The sequence below is a fragment of the Ricinus communis genome, chromosome 5 (genome assembly GCF_019578655.1).
Source record: "Ricinus communis isolate WT05 ecotype wild-type chromosome 5, ASM1957865v1, whole genome shotgun sequence".
NCBI lineage: Eukaryota > Viridiplantae > Streptophyta > Magnoliopsida > Malpighiales > Euphorbiaceae > Ricinus > Ricinus communis.
In genome coordinates this window covers 16,315,871-16,335,059 of record NC_063260.1, presented here as the reverse complement: position 1 = coordinate 16,335,059, position 19,189 = coordinate 16,315,871, and the positions used below count along the sequence as shown (strand labels likewise).

At 36.5% G+C, this 19,189-nt stretch overlaps 1 long non-coding RNA gene across 1 annotated transcript; it reads left to right on the top strand.

The window, feature by feature from the left end:
- Nucleotides 1–2,289: 2,289 nt before the first annotated feature.
- On the top strand, nucleotides 2,290–4,491 carry LOC112534503. Its single transcript, XR_003078793.2, has 2 exons — nucleotides 2,290–3,043; nucleotides 4,219–4,491. It is a non-coding gene; the product is annotated as an uncharacterized LOC112534503 (long non-coding RNA).
- Nucleotides 4,492–19,189: the final 14,698 nt, after the last annotated feature.

Below are 19,189 nucleotides of genomic sequence, written 5' to 3'. Positions count from 1 at the left end.
GTGAATGTATCGTTCTTATAGTAAGGATAAGTTCACCATGGTCGATCTCTCAAGAAACTATGAGGCCACTATTATAAAGATTAATTATAACACAAAATAATATAAGTCAATCTAAACATTCTAATACAATATTTTGAGACAAAAATATTTATAAAATAAAATAACTAAACAATAAATAAATATGTAATGCAAATGAAAATGCTTATGATTTACAACTATATGCTAAATATAGTATTTAGTCTAGCCATTTACTTAATAATCTCCTTATTTTACTTTAAGTCTATATCTAATGAATAAAATGGTGATGTACCTTTTTCCTAAATCACTCAAGCTAATGATGCAACCTAGATGTTTTATACCAACATAAATTAAAGTAAAGATGATGTTTCTAATACTTTTAAGCTAAAACTTTTCATAATAAATATTACTACTAAATTGATATGATAGTCAACCAATAATAATAGATGAAACTAATACATATATGAATGTAAAGAATTATTCATTAAATAAACAAATTATAAGATTCATACAAAAGTAAAAACGCTAAACTATACACTTATGAAATTTAGCCTAACATATTTAATAGAGAGACATAAAACAAGACTAAAAATTAAAGTTCCATCTAGATCCAGAATTTCTTCAAGTAAGAAGATGATTGGTCCTCACTCTCCACTTCTTGAAAAGCTCCTTAGATCCTCAAAAGAACAATGAAAACTGTAGAGAATTATAGAGAGAATAATGGTGGACGGGTGCAGAGAGCAGCTAGGAGAAAGCTCTCATCCTCTAGAATTATGTTTTGTAGAGATATATATAGAGAAGAGTCATCATTTAAATAAGTCTCCCTAGAGATGTATACCTTATATAAATCTATCTAATAGATAAGACTTTAAGTATCTTGATTTCCACCAAATACTATCCCATAAATAACTCTTAATATAAATCCTAATAATTATATAAGATGACTAAATTATTTTTTGGGCTTTGTAATTAGCAGTCTATGCGTCTTAAACTTAAACCTTGACACGAACATATCCAATTAAGTTTCTTTTTAAGTATTTAGCTCTATATTTTCCTCTTTTGGCTAATACTACCTGAAAGTAAACAATTAAGCTTAAATAAGGTAAAAACACATATTTTCACCATATTATATATAGAAATATATTATTAAAGCTCTAAAATATCTATATATAATTTGAACCGATCACACGCGTACTTAATTTTTGATACGTAAAGTTTTTATTTTGACATATGTACTATTTTGACACATAGAATTTAAGTTTATTTATAATTTTATAATTTTTTATTAATTTATTGATTAATAAATTACAGTTCTAATTAAACACTAGCTCTAATCCTAAAAAAATAACATATTAATATTATATTTTAATATTATATTAAGTAATAAATAATTTCTTAATCAGATAATGATATTAATTATATTTTAATATTATATTAACTAAAAATTAATTTTTAATTAGATAACAATTATAATTTTAAAAAATAACATCTTAAATTAGATTTTTGATATTATATTCAATAATAAATTAATTTTTTAATTAGATAACAATTATAATTTTAAAAATAACATCTTAAATTAGATTTTTGATATTATATTCAATAATAAATTAATTTTTTAATTATATAATAAATTTTTAATTCTAAAAATAGTAAGATCAATTATAGTATTAAGTATATAATATTTAAATTAATTAATAAATATTTTTAAAATAATTTATATGTTATTATACTAATAAAATTTTAAAATTTTAAAAAATTAGAAAATAATATTTTACTATTATTGTTAAAATATTATAAATTAATATTAAATATTTTATTAAATTATATTTATCAAATTTAATTTTATAATTAAAATAATAATAACATTCGACACACACGGTACACGACTAGTGCAAAATAATTTTAATAATATACATTAGACATTTAATTTGATACAAGTATAAATAACAGCGTGACCCACCTTGCCGTGCTCTATTAGGGAGTGATTCATTAATTTAGTTAGAGCAACTACAAAATTAAAACAAAATAGTACGTCAATACATGCGAATCAATATACCAATAAAAGAGAAAATATTGAAGAAGATTGGCCGCTACAGTAGATTCAAGTTGATATTAGAGTGCAATTTTTGCCATTTTATACCTTACCGTTTTGCCCCTCTCACCTTTCGACTAGCTACACATCCAATATCGAAAACAGCTTTATTTTGAAACACAAGACAACCCAATCTGTTGTCGAGACTTCTCCTTTTCTCAAAGCAACTCGCTCTCCTTTCTTTATTTATCCACTTTATAATATCTCATAATTTTTAAAAAAAATTAATAAATTAATATATTGGGTACTAAATTTAAGCATTAAATAATTATTTTATCAAGCAATTATCATAAAGTGTCATTTAACACTTTATTTTATTATTTCCATAAAATAAATATATTTGCTTGAATTTAGTGATTTTAAGGAGTAAATTTTATTTAGCCTCATTATATTTTTATTCCAAGAATGGATGCTTGGGCATAATATTATATGAGTAAAAACTTTTATATATTTTTCTGTAGTTGGCATGATTTAGAGGGACTAAAAGGAAGTTTTCCACGTAGGAAATGCTCCTCGTCTCCTTCTTCTCTTCCTGCATATCAGCCTCCCCACTTGTTACCACCACCCATTTCTACCATTGCCGCCACCCACACCTTCAACCAACAGCCAAACTCTCCTCCCCACCACCTGAGCTCGTCGGCGACCCCATCTCTCTCTTTCCCTCTCGTCTGGAAAATACTGAAATAAGGGAGGAAGAAGATCTCATCGCTGCCGCTGCTGGTATAACCACTTGTCGGCATCATTTCCTCAATCTAACCCCGGATTCAAGCTTCTGGACCCCGAAAACCTCAAGAGCAACCTTTCCCGCCATTTTTCTTGCCAGCAGCCGGTGTGTGCACCTCGCAGGAGCCGAAACTTCTTAGTCGCGATCTGGTGGTTTCCGGCGATCTTCAGGCAGAAAGAATACCATTTTCGAACTCCTTGTGTAGCAAGGTTTGCCTGGTTGTCCACAGATTTAATTTTTGTTACGGTTGAAAATTCCGGCTAACTGACTTTAGCGTTTTTGGGACGCGTGTAACGATTTAATATTCGTCCGGATATAATATTTTCAGATTCAGAAATTTAATTTAATGACTGATAATTATTTAATATGTTAATTATTATTTATTGATAAATAATTAATATTATTAATTATAGTTTATTGTGGATTAGTTTTAGTAAATTAACTTTTAGTTAGTAAATGTCTTAGATGTTTGATTGTGATTAAATTAGTTAATTATCAGAAAATTATTTATAAATAAATTATGGATTGTGTTGATTATGTGGAAATTGCATTGTCATAATGAGTTGAGAAAATGTTACCGTTTCGGATGACTTGACTCTCATTAAATTTAAACAATTATTTAAAAGTGTTTTAAGCAAGTTCTAGATATGTTTTACGAGTGATAGACATCTGTATTTTAAGAAAGATTTTAGAGAATTTCTGATCAGGATTAATTAGGATTTAAACGGTCAAATACTATAAAAGTCTAGGATTATGATTATTTATAGAATTTTATATTAATTATATTATTTATGTGAATAGATATTTTAACGGTTCAACCAGTTCCACTAGAGTCGTAGGAGCAGCTTGAAGAATAGTCTAAACTGTGAGTTAAAGTTATACAGTCCATTCTTTCGTTTATTTAATTTAAATAATAATAATAATAATAATAATAATAATAATTGGGATGAGAACGGCAGTAGAATGTGTCACGTGATAGATTACATTAGGACTGCGTCTGTATTGGTGATGATCAGAGACATGGGAATAAAAAATTGCTAAAGGAAAGGTCATTGGTCGATATAGACATCAATTGAGTTAGAAGAAACTGACTTGACTAGATTTAAGGATCCTAGTTGAGCTTTGATCTATGTGCGCTAGTCTTCTTACAAATAAGAGAGCTTATTGGCTAATAGAATTAGAGTCTAGGATTTTGCTAATGTTCTTGTCTTGTTACTATAAAATTGATTTTTTAAATTAATGACATGACACGTGGAAATTTATTATGTAATTGTTCTTATATATTTAGACAATGATTTTTGTAATGTATTTATATTTTTTTAGATTATATAAACTTAACTCACTCTCGAGACTGACAGTCTGAAACTAATATTTTTTTTTTCAGATGACAGTTAGGACTTCTCCAGCTTTACTATTTTGACAACGTGGTATCCTTCACCCTCGGGCTCAGCGAAATTGCTCCCTTTTGTATTACTATATTTGACTTCTAAACACTTCGTAATGTTTATGTTAGAATTTATTTTATTATTATGATTTGAAATGTTATTCTATTTAATGTTGCATTAACTTGAAATATTGATGAATCAATTTATTTCACAGTTATGTGGAATGAATGTGATTGTCGAATATTATTTAAGTAAGATACTGGTATGCTAAATATAACTATGCATGATTAGGATTTATTAATGTTGCGCTTGCTATGAGTCTTAGTGGCCTTATGCCTACCCATTCCTAATGCCGATCACGAGCCCATAGATCGGATCATAATAAAGTTGGTATGAAAGGTTAGGTTTTAGATTTTCTTTGACCTAGATTAGCTTCCTTAGTTACTATGGAGTTAGGTTTGAATCTGTCTTGCATGTTTCATTGATTATAGTATCTGCAGTGCAATGTTAGAGAGTCGGTTGTTCTTTTGATGTCTTGCTTGTTTATTTTCAGTTTTCACTATGTGATGATTAGAGCAGCTGCAACAGTAGCAGCCCAAGAGGCTCAGGATGAGGTTTATACCTAGTCGGCCCTACCAGCACATGCTCATGATACTAAGAGGCGAGATAGGCCTTGAGCTGCAGCACAACAAGGTTAGAGTAAGGCTCAGGAGGCACTGGTCCTGGTGGAATTCTAGTTGATACTTTGGTGATCAGTATGACTAGGGTGCAGTGAGCTTTAGAGTAGCTTTTAGTTCATCAACGGCAATAGGCTGCACATGGTTCAAGAAGCCATAGAAGAAGGTTCGATATGAGAGATCTAAACGAGGTCCCTATTTTTTAGTATACTTAGCTGAGACCAATGAAATTTAATGGTGTTTTATGAGACCCTTTGGATTTTCTAGATAAGGTTGAGGAGAAAGCATCAAACTAAAGCATCAAACTGAGGTGTTCAGATAAGATGGCTATTGAGATGGAAGGTTTTTCACTAAAGAGGGATAGCTTGTTAGTGGTTCAAATATTATATTCATCCTTTCTTGGATGGTATGATATGGAGACAGTTTAGAGACAGATTTGAGGCATACTACATTCCGTTTAACGTGAGGCAAGAGTACAAAGAGAGGTTCAAAAGATTGGTTAGGGGGGACATGTCAGTGGCAAAATACACTAGATAGTTTGTTCAGCTGAGTAGGTATGCACCATATGCGATTAGGAAAAAGGAGTAGAAGAATAGTAAGTACATTTTAAGCCTTGGTTTAAAGTTTGTCTCTTTGGTTTAGTCTCGAAGAAGTAGTTTCGTAAAAGTGATAAATACGGTTAGATAGATTGAGATGACCTTACAAAAGTTTGGATAGGGGACTGATGAAAGTAAGAAGAAGAAGACGAATACAAAGGGTTAGAATAGTGCATAACCACTAGTGCCATTCTTTATCATTGGAGGTTGCTCTAAGAGTTCTAAATAGCAGGCCAGCTAGAGAGGCTACCATACTCATAAGAAGAGTAGGCATAATTGGAAGGGTAGTAGATAATTCAGGCCAAGACATGGACTGAGTGATAGTGCATAGGGTTCTAGTTATAGCAGTTCCAATTTTGAAGCCAACGCTTATCAAATGTGTGGTAGGTCACATCAGGGACCATGCTTCATCACCAGCAAAACTGGTTTTAAATATGGTGAGATAGGTCACATGGCTCGAGCTTTTCCTCAATATTTTAGTTAGTCAGCTTTTTCTGAAGGATCATCTACTAGTGTAGCTTGACCAACCTATTCAGCAGCTTTTAGTTCATCCTAGGTTGGTTCTCAGGAGGCAAAGTTTGGAGTTAGGCTTCAAGTTTACAATAATCAGGCCATGAACTAGCTAGAATACTCTCACCCTTTAGGATGCCTGAGTTTTCAATGTTGTGTTGTTATATATTATTCTAGTCTTTATTCTGAGACTAAAGTTTTTGTTAAACCTTGGTGCTACTCATTTTTTGTTAAACCTTGGTGCTACTCATTCTTTTCTATCTCATAGTTTTGCAATGAGATTAGATGTTCAACCAGTTAGGCTATAGGTTCCCTTGTATGTGACTACGCTTTTGAATGATGCCTTCGAGACAAATATACTCTTTCTATAGTGTATGGTTTCAGTTGAAGGTCGAGATCTGTCAGCAGATCTAATTTTGCTAGATGCATGGAGATACTGGTCTATGTCACTACCCCAAAGCTCTCCCCTATACCTGTAATGGTGTGCACTAGAAGTGAATGTAGATATCGGAGCCAGTCTGGAATGCTAGACGCCTTCGAATGGCTCGGATAGTAAGGCTCTAGGCTGGTCACAATCTCATCCCACATCCTCTCATAAGTGATAAGGTGCGTATATAGGCATCCCTAGTAAGCCTCTTCGGTGATCTCCTACTGAGTCCATAACTCCAAGTGTATCCCAAACTAAGGCACCGTCATAGAAACCTGTCTGCCCCCCAGCCTGAAAGAAATGGCATCTGGCTGATGCCAATCAGTGATCTGCTGCTAAAGAAAGAAACTGCTGCAGAACTCTATAGTGAGCTCCTGATAGGTAGGCTCAATGATGTCGAAGAAGTGAGCATAGGGTAGGGTCTCAAAGAGCTTTGTGACCTCTGGAGCTAGTCCGACCCTCTTTAGTGCGGTGCAGTCAATACACCATCCAGTCCTTACTTGCTTCCATTGAAGAGACTAGAAGCACTGCTCGTGGTCTGCGGATTGAAAAGTTAGAAGTCGGTGTCACGCGGGAGCTAGTGGTGGTGCTAAGGGTCTTTGAGGTCCGGTCATTTGGCCGTTGGTGGTGGTGGTAGTCTTGGACCACATTCTTCTTTGAGAAAAAAAGGTATATGTATCTGTACGACGTCTCTTATACTGGACCTAACATGGAGGCTGTTGTCTGGTACGCTCTGATATTGTACCTGAAAAGGTTTTAGTCAGTAGTAAAAGAATAGAAAAGAATGCATACGTACCAGCTAAACTATTCAAACAGCACAAAAATAGCCGAATGTTGGCAGCATAACGGTTGAAAATGAAAAGAAAAACAAAAAATTTGAGGCATTAGAAAATGCCTCAAACCTCAAATACCTGCAAAAAAAAACAATGCCCAATGGCATTCCAGCACGAAATAGAAAACAATTGAAGATCATAGTCCCAAAATTCAGCAAAACAATGCCTAATGGCAATCCAACATAAATTAATAAGAAACAGTAACCAAAATCTCATAATTCAGCAATGTAAGGCAGATTAAAAGAACACAGAATTAACTTGCAAAACTAAACAACTGAAATTAATTAAACAACTTAAACCAAATGAAACAACGAAAATATACAGCAGAATTAAATGATGGAAATTAAATAACTAAGCTAAACAACGAAAAGTAAAATTAAATGAAAATGAAGCAACTATTTAAAATGCAATTAAATTACGAAAATTGTATGATAATAACAGTAGCAAAAACTGAAAAATAAAACAGCAAAATTAACAAAAAAGATAACGAGAATGGACTAACAGAAATATCAAATAAACAAGCAGAAAAATAAAAACTAAAAATTGAAAATAAAAATAAATTAGAAAATGAAGAAGAAAACTTACTTGGTTGATGAAGAAATGCGAGAAAAATGCACAAGAAGTAAAGAATTGTAAGAGAATACCAAAAAATTGGAAAAATGGCAAAAAATTTAAAACTGTCTTGATTTTGCGTATATATAGCCATCTCTGTTGACACACCCATGTTATAGACTGTGTTCGAGACACGGGCCGTGTTCAAGCCGTGCTCACTATTTGGACCGTGTCCATGAACCCCTTCTAATCAACACGATTTTGACACGGGCCGTGTTGGGAACCGTGTAGCTCCATCTTTCACAACCAATATACCTTGGGCAATAAAACAAGGGCTGTATTGGAAATCGTGCCAAGCCCGTGTTGATCCCAAAAACATGCTTTCACTCTGTTTTGTGCACTAACACCTGTATAAACTAATAATATACATAACTAAGTAATTTTCAACAACAAAAAAACAACATAAAAATGAAAAGACTTAAGTTCAAAATCAACCAAAATGTAAAACAAGCTAAGTAGAAATTGCAAAAAAAAAAGAAAAAAAATAGTAAAATGCTCAAAATGCAGAAATGCAAAGGATAAGCTCGGGAATGCCTCCCGAGAGCGCTTATTTTGAGCGAGTCGTGTAGCTGGACTCACACAAAATATCACTCTCGTTGGAACAAAGCCATATTGACCTGCTCCTCAACCTCAAACGAGTCTCCATGATAATGCTTCAAGTGATGGCTATTTACCTTGGAATTTCCCTTCTCGAGATGATGCAACTCAACCGTGCCATATGGAAACACCTGGTAGATCACAAACAGTCTTGACCAACGACTCCTGAGCTTCCTTGGGAACAATCAGAGACGTGAAAACTCGGTCTCCAACTTGAAACTCCTTAGAGCCTCTCAATCGCTTGTCGTGCCACTTCTTGGTCCGCTCCTTGTAGATGAATGAGTTGCCATAAGCTTGCTGGCGCCACTTATCCAACTCATTGAGCTGCTACTATCTCTGTTTACCTGTAGAATCAACATCAAAATAGCAAGTTCTCAAGGCCTAAAGGGCTCTATACTCTAACTCAACAGGTAAATGGCAAGCTTTCCTATACACAAGCCTACAAAATGTAAAACCTGTAGAAGTACGATAGACTGTCCTAAATACCCAAAGTGCATCATCTAACTTATCCGCCCAATCCTTCCTACTCACTTCCACATTTTTCTCTAAGATGTGTTTCAAACCCATATTGGTAAACTCTACTTGCCCACTAGTTTATGGGTGATAGAGTATAGAAAACTTATGGGTCACTCCATATCGCTTAAGTACTCTCTCTAGTTGAGCATTACAAAAATGAGTCCCTCTATCACTAATTAGTGCCCTAGGTGTGCCAAACCTAACAAACAATCGCTTAAGGAACTTTGTAACGACTCTAGCATCATCAGTAGGGAAAGCTTGTGCTTTCGGCCACTTAGAGAAATACTCAACAACAACAAGGATATATTTATTGCCAAAAGAAGAAGGAAAGGGCCCTATGAAGTCAATGCCCCAAAGATCAAAAATCTTAACCGCTTGAATGTTCGTTTGGGGCATCTCATCATGATAAGAGATGTTACCTGACCTCTGGCATGCATCACAAACCTGCACGAATGCTCTAGCATCCTGAAAGATGGTCGGCCAATATAATCCATCATCTAACTTATCTGCCCAATCCTTCCTACTCACTTCCACAGTTTTCTTTAAGATGTGTTTTAAACCCCTATTGGTAAATTCTACTTGCCCACTAGTCTATGGGTAATAGAGTATAGAAAACCTATGGGTCACTCCATATCTCTTAAGTACTCTCCAGTTGAGCATTACAAGAGTGAGTCATCTATCACTAATTAGTGCCCTAGGTGTGCCAAACCTAACAAACAATCGCTTAAGGAACTTAATAACGACTCTAGCATCATCAATAGGGAAAGCTTGCGCTTTCGACCACTTAGAGAAATACTCAACAACAACAAGGATATATTTATGGCCAAAAGAAGAAGGAAAGGGCCCCATGAAGTCAATGCCCCAAAGATCAAAAATCTCAACCGCTTGAATGCTCGTTTGAAGCATCTCATCATGATAAGAGATGTTACCTGACCTCTAGCATGCATCACAAACCTGCACGAATGCTCTAGCATCCTGAAAGATGGTCGGGCAATAGAATCCAGCATCAAGAACCTTCCTAGTAGTATGGTTAGCTGCTTAATGACCTCTTGTAAGTCCTTCATGGCAATGCCTCAAAATCTAGAGGATCTGCTCCCCATACACGCATGATGGGCTACTGATGCAACCTACACCTAAGGCAGTGAACCTATCAATGCGGCCTAGAACTAGTGAGTATCAAGGTCGTATCCCAGTAGTAACTCTAGGTTCACCCGATCTCCATGAATACGACCTTGATACTCACTAGTGCTAGGCCACATCGATAGGTTCACTGCCTAAGGTGTAGGTTGCATAAGTAGCTCATCAAAGTCTAAATTAACTAACTAATGACTATGAATGCAAATAAATCAATGAACAACAACTGACAATCGAAAGACAACCACAACAAAAGAAACAAACCCAAATGGGACCTAAGTGATGGAATTCTAAAGGTTGATTTTATAATTACCGATCTTGCTTACCCGTGCCTAAATCCTGAATCGAACTCAGTTCCTCTCTCGAGCTCACCGAGTTCCTAAACCTGCACTAACCTAATGGAATCTCTTCCTATCAAATTATTACAGATTAGCATTAAGCGTGATTTAGAACTATTAAGAGTTGTTAATTCTTAATCTGGCGAGTAAATTAACCTTATCTCTAAGTGTTACCTACCAGTTCTTACTATTCAAATTCCAGTTGTCACAAGCATTTCTCAATGTCAAGAAACAACCTAAAAGACAATTAATTCAACGTCTCAAATTAACTGAATCAAACTTTATTAATGAATAGCAAGAAGATTACAAGAATGGCAAATACAAATCTAACAACTAAGCACAATTTATCAACAAAGGTAAACCCCAATGGGTTCGGCAGCCCTAGTTACTTATAATGAAAGAAACAAATACAAAAGGAAATAAATAACATAAAAGAAAATGGAACATGTAACCTCTCTTCTCTTGAATCAGAGTAGGAATGTTGCAAGCACCAACTCTGAAACCAGCCTCAAATATGGATCTCGGATGTCTCGATCGATCATCTGGAACCTTTAGTCTTTGCTTGAATCTCCCAAATCAATCCTTTGAAATGATGTTTAGTCTCCCAAAATGTCAAGAACAGAAGTGTAGAAGTAGAGGGTCGCGCGCGTAGAGAAGTTCACAAGTCAGAAGTGGAACCCTGTCTCATTTTACGTGCACCTATTTATAGGCAGAAGTGCCATAGCAAATATGCACGGCCCGTGCAAATATGCACGACTCGTGCAACAGGGACAAACATCCAAAAATGCAAATCTTTAAAAATGTCCAAGGGAGGCCGTGCCACGGCCCGTGCAAAAGCCTTAAAATGCGTGCCAATAAGGAATCGAATCCGATGAACATCTAATATGAGTAAATCATCAAAAGAGCTTGGCTTCTGCTTGGAAATCAATTAATTTCCTATCAAGGAGTCCGAAAACCTGAAAAACTCATAAACATACCAAAGTGCGATCAAACAAGAATAAATATGACTCAAATACATGAATAAACAACTGATAAACAGTCAAATAAACATGCATAGAATCAACGCATCGCTGAATCACCTAGTCTGCACAAACTCAAAACAAAAATGGGTCTTTCCAAATGTAGTACTTCAAATCAGCAAAGAATTTCTTCTTTTACCGAAATGGCATACCCTTTAGTAAGACCTTTGCAACCATGTAATTCGCAAAATTGGAAAACCAAGGGATATTCGAATATACTTGGATAGAGCACAAGTACTCATCCGGAATACTGTCATCAATAGCCCTCTCATAAAGTGCATCTAGGCTCGGGTTCTCTAATCTCAAAAGTTGATCTGAGGCCAAGTCCTCTGCACCTTTCTTATCCTTGATCTCAATGTCGAACTCCTGCAAAAGTAAAATCCAACAAATGAGTCTGGGCTTAGCATTATGCTTTCCAAACAAGTACCTCAATGCCGAATGATCCGTGTAGACCATGGTCTTGGATAGCACCAAGTATGAGCGTAACTTATCAAAAGCGTATACGACAACAAGCAACTCCTTCTCAATAATGGTATAGTGCTCCTGGGCATCTGTCAATGTCTTGCTAGCATAATAGATTGGTTGAAACTTCTTGTCAAGACTCTATCTTAAAATAGCTCCAACTGCAAAATCAATAGCATCACACATTAGCTCAAAAGGCAGCCCCCAATTAGGCGAAACCATAATAAGGGTTGTAGTTAGCTTCTCCTTAGGTAACTCAAAAGCCTAAAACAATCATCAGAAAATACAAATGGAACATCTTTTATAAGCAACTCAGTCAAAGGTCTAGCAATCTTAGAAAAGTCCTTAATGAACCTTCTATAGAAACCTACATGACCAAGAGAACTCCTAACAGCCTTAATGGAGCTAGGAGGTGGCAACTTAGCAATGGTCTCTACCGTGGCTCTATCTACCTCCATCCCTACATGTGAAATCTTATGCCCTAGCACAATACCATATCTCACCATAAAATGACACTTTTCCCAATTCAGCACAAGGTTAGCTTCTACACAGGGCGCAAGCATACGCTCTAAGTTAAGCAAACAATGGGAGAAAGAGTTACTAAATACCGAGAAGTCATCTATGAACACCTCCATAGACTCTTTAATCATATCATGGAAGATCACCATCATACACCTCTAGAAAGTAGCAAGTGCATTGCACAAACCGAATGGCATCCTCCTGTATGTGAACGTACGATAGGGGCAAGTGAAATTGGTTTTCTCTTGGTCCTCAAGTGTAATGGGAATCTGAAAATAACCTAAAAAAATCATCAAGAGAGCAATAAACTTATATCCTGATAATTGCTCTAACATCTGGTTAATAAACGGAAGGGAAAAATGGTCCTTCCGAGTTGCATCATTGAGCTTTCTGTAATGAATGCAAATTCGAACACCAGTTACTGTCCTAGTCGGTATCAGCTCATTCTTCTCATCCTTGACCACCATCATACCTCCCTTCTTGGGCATAACCTGCACAGGACTAACCCAAGAGCTGTCAGAAATAGGGTAAATCAAACCTTCATCTAGAAGTTTAATTACCTCATTCTTAACTACTTCCTTCATATTCGGGTTCAAACGTCACTGTGGCTGTACCACTGGCCTGTAATTATCCTCCATCAGGATCTTATGTGAATAATAGCTGGGATTGATTCTAGAAATGTCTGCAATCTTGTATGCAAAGGGCTTGGGATACTTCCTGAGGGAAGCCAAAGTCATCTCCCTCTCCTCAGGAGTCAAATTAGCTGCGATAATCACCAGCAGCTTCTTCGCCTCATCCAGATAGTCATAGGTCAAGTGCTTAGGCAACTCCTTCAACTCTAGAGCTGGTGGCTCCTCAAGTGAAGGTCTTAATTTCTTCACCCTTGACCTGTCAATATCAACAAAATGGTCAGTAGACCTACTCGGCTCACTAGCTAGTAAACAAGCAAGTTGCTCCAACACATCCTCGTTGGACAAATCCTCCTCCTCATCAGCTTGTAATGCTACCTATAAAGGATCATCGAGTAATATCTCCTGCAATTAAGACTACAATATCATCCAAAACATCCACAGAATACACAGTATCATCATGGTCAAGTGAATGTCTCATAGAAGTGTTAAGGTTAAAGGTAATAGTCTCATCACCTACTCTAAGTTGTAACTTCCCATTACACACATCTATAACAACCTTAGATGTTGCAAGGAAAGGTCTACGTAGAATTAAAAGCATGCTACTCTCACCCTCCATATCCATAACAACAAAGTCAACAAGAAATATAAACTTGTCTACCTTAACAAGTATATCCTCAACTATTCCCCTAAGATATTTCACAGTCCTATATGCTAATTGTATGCTCATCCTAGTAGGTTTAGGCTCACTCAAACCTAATTTCTTAAACAAACTACTAGGCATTAGATTAATGCTAGCACGTAAATCAGCTAAAGCATCACTAATAGGCAAATCACCAATAATACAGGGTATAGTGAAACTCCCTGAATCACACCTCTTCATTGGCAGCTTGTTTTGAAGAATGGCTGAGCACTCCTCATTTAATGTCACAAGTCCCAAGTCCTCCAGCTTCCTCTTATTGCTTAGAATCTCCTTCAAGAACCTCGCATACCTGGGCATCTGCGATTTAGCCTCAACAAAAGATAGGTTAATCCTCAGCTGCCTAAATAAATCCAAGAACTTACCAAATTGTCGATCAACCTTCTCCTGCTTCAACCTGGCAGGATATGGAATGGGAGGCTGGTATTCCCTCACAGGACTCTTCTTCTTGTCCTCAGTTTGCATAAGCTCTATCACCTCAGGCTCAGGCTCCTTCCTGGCTGGCTCATCCTGCACAGTAACATCATCATCAGCCATAGGTAAAGAACTAGATAACTGCTTACCTAATCTCAAGGTGATAGCCTTGACAAGCTCCCTTGGGTTTGACTCTGTGGTACTGGGGAGCATACCTGACTGTCTCTCAGCCAACATCTTAAAAATTTGGCCTATATGATTCTCCAAATTATGTATGGAGGCCTATTGATTTCTAAAAGCTGTGTCCATCTGCTGAAACCTGTTCTCTGAAGTGGATACAAACTTCATCATCAACTCTTCTAAATTGGGCTTCTTCTCCTAGTTCTGAGGGAGTTGAGGGAGAATAGTCTATTGTTGGGGCTACTACTGGTGCAACCTCTGAAATCTAGTGGACTAGGTGTTGTTATTTCGCCACCCAAAGTTAGGATGGTTTCTCCATCCTAGGTTATATGTGTTGTTGTAGAGTTTAATCTGCTGCCTGGGAGCATTTTCCATATAATCAACCTGTTCATGGTCAACAGAAGAAGATGACGGAAAAGCAAACATACCTCTCACATTACAGTTTATACTGTAGTGCAGGCCACCATAAAACTCACAGCCAAGCTGTGCTGCATGGACTGGCATCTGGAGCTGGTCGATCTTCTTGGCCAAAAGCTCCACCTAAGTTACTGATGTGTGCTACTTGTGTTAGTTACAATCTAAGGCAGTGTACCTATCGATGCAGTCTAGCACTAATGGCGAGTATCAAGGTCATATTCATCGGGAAAGTGAAATCCCAGAGTTACTCCTTTGTTCTTTGTTATATTAACCTAAAATGAATGATGAATAATTTCTAAACTAACTAATAGCTACAAGCTAAGTTCTAAGGGAGATGCAGGAGTAATTGATACATAAAATAACCAAGAGAGGACTGCAAACCCAAAGGGAACCTAAACTAGTTGGCAATCAAACAAAAGATAAAGGATTGGTAGTAAGATTTGTAATATGAATACCCTTACGCTTTGCAGAGATATAAGGTGCCATTCTCGGATTCCATTTTCTAGTACCATGACATGCTACCCATGGACGAATTCTTAATCGAATTCGGTTTCTCTCTCAAGATAACCGTATTCCTAAACCTAATAACCTAAAGTTGGAATCTCTTCCTAACGATTGATTCTTAAATTAGCATTAAGCTTTAATCCGCCTCTATTAAGCTTTGTTAATTCTTAATCCGGCTAGTTAATTATCCTTATCTCTAAGCGATTATTAACCAGTTCTTGCTATTCAAAATTCCAATTGCCAAATGGACTTCTCAATCACACAAAGCAATCTAAACACACAATTCACAACGTCTCATGAATGATGCATTATCTTATTAATACTGAAAGCAAGAAGAATACAAAACTAACCCAAACAATCCAACAATATAATACTAAGCCAACATGGTAAAGAAATCCTAATGGATTTAATCAATCTAGCTAATCATGTTCATTATCAAAATCCACAAGAATACAATTACAACAAAGAGTAAAGGTAGAGAAACCCGATTACACCATTGGATGAGAGTAAACAGCCCCAATTCCTCTTGCTCGAATTGAATCGATTCTTGTTCCTCTTGCTCGATTTGAAAACCAATCAATGAACCTCACCCAATCTTCAATCTTTGAAGGGAATCCGATTGAAACCTTGATCCAAGTCTCCTTTTCCCTTGGTTTCAACTCAGAAAACCCTTAAGGAGAGAAAAATTAGGGTTTGGGACATTCTCCCCCTGCTCTCCTTTCTTTCTTTCCTCTCTTCATTCTTTTAATTAATTCCCTCTATCACCGCCAACACGGCCATGTTGATGCCTGTGTTCCCAACACGGGCTAGTGTTTATGCCCGTGTTACTCTCTGTGGTCGTGCTCCCTAAGAACTTCCTTTTCTTTGATGTTTGATGTACCCAACACGGCCAGTGTTGAAACCAACACGGCTAGTGTTGAAACCAACACGGCCATGTTCAGCTTCCTCATCTCGTACTTAGCTTGTTTCGGCAGCTTCGGCGTCCAATTATGCTCCAATTCTTCCCTTTATCATTCTTTGACTTCTTTTGAACCTAATGCACACAAACAGATGCATAGGGTGAGTGTTGGGATCAATTCACATCCAAATGTCCATAAAATCAATCTTAAAAATCCTATTTAGATGTGTGTATTTTACGCATATCACTAAACATGTTCATGTTTAAAACAATCTAGGAAATCAATTACAATGAAAGAATAATGAAAATGAAACATGTATGCCCTTGTCTCTCGAATTGGATGAACAACTCCAAATCTGGATTTGCACTACGATTAATCTCCCAAATTTCCTCTTGAATTGCTCCACTATTATTTTACACTCGGAACCTTGCGATTACGGGGTTCTTCCTCTCTGCAACTCTCTCATGAACTCAGCACTATGCAAAAACCGAACCAGCCGCCAGGGCTCTCCCTCACTCCTTGCTTAGCTAACCCTAAAAAAACAGTTTTCCTTATATAATTATCTCAGCACGGCCGAAGTCCAGGCCGGGCTGAACTTTCGGATCTCACAAATTCGGGTTTTCTTATGGTCGTGCCCCCGCCGGTGCTGAGCCACCACGGGCCGTGCTGGAGGCCATGGTGGCTAAGGAAACCATGCCCAAAATGCCATGTTTTGAAGACCAAAAGCTCATGGTTGGTCACAGCTAGAGTCCAGGCCGTGGTGGTCAGCACGGCCTTGACCTAGGCCGTGCTCAATGTATGCACTGCGAGCTCTTGTCCGATCTTGATGAATTCCCGTCTGTTTTCGCATGTATTGGTCTATAATTGCTCAAATACTGATGATGGTCCTATAAATTCTCCTGAAATGCAAAAAAAACACAAAACACGGGTGATATTGGAATAAAAGCACAATAGTTGCTAAGAAAATACGCAATAATATGCAAGCAAATATGTGTAAAACTATGCATGTCAAATCACCCCACACTTAAGCTATTGCTTATCCTCAAGCAATTAATAACTCTCCTTACAAAACTGCAGTCAACAATTCCTTACAATTTATGCCCCTAGTCCACAACAAATAGTGTTCAACACATCTCAAATGATACTCAATCATAAATCAAATTGCAAATCATTAATAGAGAATGGAAATAATATTAATGCATGAATAACTTAAATGACAACTCAACACAAACATCACGAACCAATGCCTCACAGGGATCACTCAAGTCGCTAAAAGTGTATATTAGGTGAATAACAAATCCCTCAAAGCAAATGCACAAGACCTGCTCACCATAAGCTTGCTCATAGATCATATCTTCGCTACTGTGAACAAGTAAATACCAAAATCAAAGGGTCTTTACCAAGATTGTAATGGGGCTAAGGTAAAGGTAAGGAGATTTGGGAAAGAAGTATGAAAATGCTGGAATTCGTGCGATAAACAACAATATATGCTCAAAGGATTAAATGCCTAATATATAAAAAGAATTTTTCACTAAAATCCCTACTTCGTAGAATAACGCTCGCAAATGCTCCAAATCCGATAAAGAGATAAATGATTAAAGAATTTTGTTTATTTTCTTCTTCTTTTTCTTTTTTTTTATCATATATTTTTTTAAATAATAAACTAGCAGCTTATAAGAACTGCTACATACGTAAAGAATAAAAATACAGTTTGGATCGGAGGAAGCATCTAAAATCTCAAAAAGACTTAGTGAGTTTACCAATATAGAAACTAGCATTTTAATCCCACATAAGGGTGAGCAAATCACAAAAAGAAATTCCAGCATAAGGGTAAAGGAAAGATAAATTTAAAGAATGGTATAGTTGAAGTGTATAGGTGTAGATTATGAAGAAAAGGTTAAGGCTCAAAATTGGCTAACTAATGGAAACATAAGGGGGTAGGCTTTTGGTCAAATGTGGTGAATTCTAAATCGCCCAAATCATCTCATGGTATTCACAATATTCATGTAACTTCAACAAGTATTACAAAGCAAGTTCTAGAAGCAAAGTCAAGTACAATGCACACTCAAACAAGAAATATAAAGAGCATAAGTATAATGAATGCTCAACAGGCTCAAAATTTCACTTTGAGGTGTGGTATTAGGTGCAATTGGCTCGCAACATCATTAATTGAATCATTACTTAAGAAACACATGCATATGACATTATCAACGTTCTAAGTTAAAATTCGATAATTCGAAAAATAATTGCATAACACTAGTTTAACCCAGCAGGGCTGATATGTAAAACACCATCAATTTTTTTCCAAGGACAATGAACAACAACGAAAAGTAACTACAATTCTATAAATCAAGTCATCAATCAGCTCAAAAATAGCATACTCAAGTGCATAAAGACACAATGTCCTAACATCCTAACAATACACGATTGATGTGCGTAAAATACAAACATCTAAATGGGGTTTTTAAGATTGATTTTATGGACATTTGGATGTGAATTGGTCCCAACACTCACCCTATGCATCTGTTTGTGTGCATTAGGTTCAAAAGAAGTTAGAGAATGATAAAGGGAACAATTGGAGCATAATTGGACGTCAAAGCTGCCGAAACAAGCTAAGTACAAGCACGAGGAAGCTGAACATGGCCGTGTTGGTTTCAACACTGCCCGTGTTCCCAGCACGGGCACCAACACGGCCGTGTTGGGTGCATCAAACATCAAAGAAAAAGAAGTTCTTAGGGAGCACGGCCATAGAGAGTAACACGGCTAGGAACACCAAACCGTGTTCCCAACACAGCCAGGAACACGGCCGTGTTCGCGGCTACAGGACGAATTAATTAAAAGAAAGAGCAAGAGGAAAGAAAGGAAAGCGGGGGAGAACGTCCCAAACCCTAATATTTCTCTCTTTAAGGGTTTTCTGAGCTGGAACCAAGGGAAAATGAGACTTGGATCAAGGTTTTAATCGGATTCCCTTCAAAGATTGAAGATTG